The sequence below is a fragment of the Brassica oleracea genome, chromosome C4 (genome assembly GCF_000695525.1).
Source record: "Brassica oleracea var. oleracea cultivar TO1000 chromosome C4, BOL, whole genome shotgun sequence".
In the NCBI taxonomy this organism is placed as follows: Eukaryota; Viridiplantae; Streptophyta; class Magnoliopsida; order Brassicales; family Brassicaceae; genus Brassica; species Brassica oleracea.
In genome coordinates this window covers 25718716-25722315 of record NC_027751.1, presented here as the reverse complement: position 1 = coordinate 25722315, position 3600 = coordinate 25718716, and the positions used below count along the sequence as shown (strand labels likewise).

Below are 3600 nucleotides of genomic sequence, written 5' to 3'. Positions count from 1 at the left end.
TGTATGTAACATCCCTTCTCCCCGATGGTAATGTGACCAGATCCCATCTATGATTCTTCTGATGAGACTCCACATCTCTCGTTGCAACATGTCATTTCTCAGACTCGGAACTAGAAACAACTTCCATGTAGGTGGATGACGCATCCACTTCCTCTGCAACCTGAAATGCATAACCCACCATATCATCAAAGTGATATCTCTCTGGTGGCCTAACATCAACCCTTATTGGTCGATCTTTCACGATGCTATGCTCTGTAGCATCAAGCGGTTGAATCTTCGTAGACTCCAACTGAACATCTTCTACACGCTCCTCTTGATTTTCTGTGTGTGCCTGCACATCGATAACTTCATGATCATCTTGCAGCTCCACCTGTTTATCAGTGCTACCCTTTTCTGCTTCTGAACTGGACCCTGAGCTTCTAACCATATATGCTTCATCGAAGACACCATTCCTGCTTATAACCATTTGGTTTTCTGATGGAGACCAGACCATGTATCCTTTGATTCCATCACCGTAGCCCATAAACACTCTTAAAAGTGAATATTCAGCAGATCTACCTGACCACACCTCAGAAGGCATCATGCACTCGATGCTTGTGCTATCAAGTAGTAAGCCGTGTTAACTGTTTCAGCCCAAAACCGCTTCTCCAAACCAACACTCGAGAGCATGCACATCGCTCTCTGTAGCATTATCTGGTTTATCCATTTTGTAACACCATCCCGCTGTGGTGTTACCCTGTTTGTAAGATGCTTGGCAGATGTTGCATCCTTACAAAACTGTTTGAACTCTTCCAAGCAGAATTCCAAACCAATATCAGAATGAAGCAGATCTTACTTCGACAGATGTTGCATCCCACGATCACCCATATGTCTAAGCCTCATATGCCATAGCTTAGTCATATCTTTCTCTGGGATCTCTGGCGATGCAACATTTGCTGAACCGGTAACTGTTGTACCCTTCAGCAAATACAGAGTACCGTTCATGAAACCCTTCAGAATCACATCAGAACCGCTGTAGACATTCAAAACTCCATCGCTACCCGAATATTTGAACCCTCTACTGTCCAGAAGACTCACGGATATCAAATTCTTCGTCATTGATGGAACATGCCTCACCTTGTTCAATGTGCAGAGTCTACCATCATGTGTCCTGAGCTTGATTGAGCTGATCACAGCAATCTTGCAGACAAAGTCGTTTGTCATCTTAATCTTGATGTCAAGTACCTCCGTGTACTCTGAAAACCACTCTCTCCTCGGTGTCATATGGTAGGATGCTCCTGTGTCAAGAACCCACACATCAGAAGAGTGTGTGTGTCCTTGCACAACAAGAGCAATGTCGTCGTCAGACTTGGTTTCATCCTCGGCTACTGCAACAGACCCAAATTGTTGCTGCTTCATCTTGGGACAGTCTGACTTCCAATGTCCCTTCTCTTTTCCCATGTCCCTTCACGCCGCTGACAAACAATCCTGAAGCTTGATTGTCTATCTCTGAGTTGGATGCCTTATGGCGTAATTCCCGACTATGAAGCGCCGACCTAACTTCTTCCAGTTTCACTGTATCTTTGCCAACAATGAACGATTGCACGAAGGAGATCGGCAGAGATACCAACAGGATTAGTGTCGCGTCTTCATCCTCCACCTTAACATCGATGTTACGCAGCTCCAGTAATATCGAATTTAACATGTCAAGGTGATCGCGAAGCTCAATATCTTCTTGCATACGCAAGGCGAAGAGGCGTTGCTTCAGAAGTAGCTTGTTCGTTAGAGATTTTGTCATGTACAAACTCTCTAACTTTTGCCACAAACTAGCAGCGGTCTTCTCATTCGACACTTCGATGATAACCTCGTCTGCTAGACACAACAAAATTATTGAGAACGCTTTCTCTTTCAGAGCCTCCAAAACAGCTGCTTCAGATTTCTTCCCTGACAATGGTCCCCAGATGCCTTGTTGCTTCAGCAACGCCTGCATCTTGATCTGCCAAAGACTAAAGCTATTTCTCCCATCAAACTTGTCGATCTTCGCGATTATTCCAGAAATCTTCTCACCAGATCACAAACACCGAGCTCTGATACCAGTTTGTCGTAACGGACGTGAAAACGAACAGATACGGAAACAGATGAATAAAATCGATGTAACTACGACACGGATATTTAACGTGGTTCAGCCCTAGGGCTACGTCCACCGGCAAAGATAGATCTTATTATTAGAGGCGATATTGAGTTTACAAAGTGCAAGTTTAGGGTTACTTCGAATACAAGATATATATAATGGCATCTTATATATAAAACTCTAGACTTTATGGACTCATGAGCCTAAACCCACGATCAGATGTAACATCCATAATAACTTGATGCAACGCTCTTGATTCAACCGAGTCGGTATGATGTACGTGATGTAACATTCATCGCCTAGATGTGACATCCAGATTCAAGGCATATCAAAACTTCAGACGACCAAACTATTATTACAAATATGTTCTATTACTATTTTATTTTTACTATGAGAAACATGAAAATGGATTAATATAGCCAAATTATTTTAACCATGTGAAATTCCAAAAAACAGACAAGTTGTCTGTAATTTACCTCCAACGAGGGGATGTCGAAGGTAGCCAGGCCATGGAGACATCGTGGTGGTCGATAGAACGAATTGGGTCGAGGATGATTCGTCCAGACAGGACTTGGTCATGAGTTTTAAGCACCTCTCTTGCAGCCTCTGGTGAGGAAATGATCACTGTGGTTAAACTTCCAAACCTAAGACTCATGACTGAGCCATAAATTCTGGAGAGGTTGGCAAGTGAGCGATGTGGAGCTTTTCCGATTTGGAAAATGTTTCCAATGATAGGCCATCCCGGAGGTCCCGGAGGCAGTGCGTTGGATCTCCGTTGGGATCTGACGGCGGCGGCTAGGAGAATGAATGATAATAGGAAGCAAAAGATCAGGAACAGAGCCGCCTCCATTGGATATTTCCAAGTCCGTTACGTCTCTTCTTAGCCACTTTGTTTTACTTATCTATGGAGATGATATAAAGCTAGCTGTCTAATCGTTTTGAACATTCTTCCACCACTATCCTTCTAAATAGTTACGTTTGTTGACAAATACAGAAGAAAAAAAACAATTTTTTTTTTATCTTTCTATTCAGGAAAAGTATCATATATACCAAGAAACAATATGTAAGTATACAAAGTTTGCTGGTAAAAGAAAATGTAATTGTTGTTGTGAAAAGTCAGAAAAAGAAACGCCGTATATGTTGATAATATAAAAGATGTGGGGTCCGCTGCACTATTTGCACAGTGAATTTCTCTTCTATATAAACGATCGTTTCGATCGATTGTAAACACACCATTCCTTCTCCTTCTAATAACACATCTCTCTTATTATCAGTGTTATCTTCTCATACGGGTATAAAATTTTGCCCTTATTTAAATTTCCTCGATACAATAAAATTCTAGTTTTTTTATAACACGTTATCAGCACGATCACTCTGCGATTCGGTAAAATTTATTTGTATCATTTATACCCTGTTATAATGGTCGGTATACCGCCTCTACTATTATTTATATCATGTTATAATGGCCGGAATACCGCCTATATTATTTA

The 3600-nt window shown here is 41.7% G+C and overlaps 1 pseudogene; it reads right to left on the bottom strand.

Moving 5' to 3' along the window:
• LOC106341930 overlaps nucleotides 1-3129 on the bottom strand; it is a 14159-nt pseudogene extending 11030 nt beyond the window's left edge.
• Nucleotides 3130-3600: the final 471 nt, after the last annotated feature.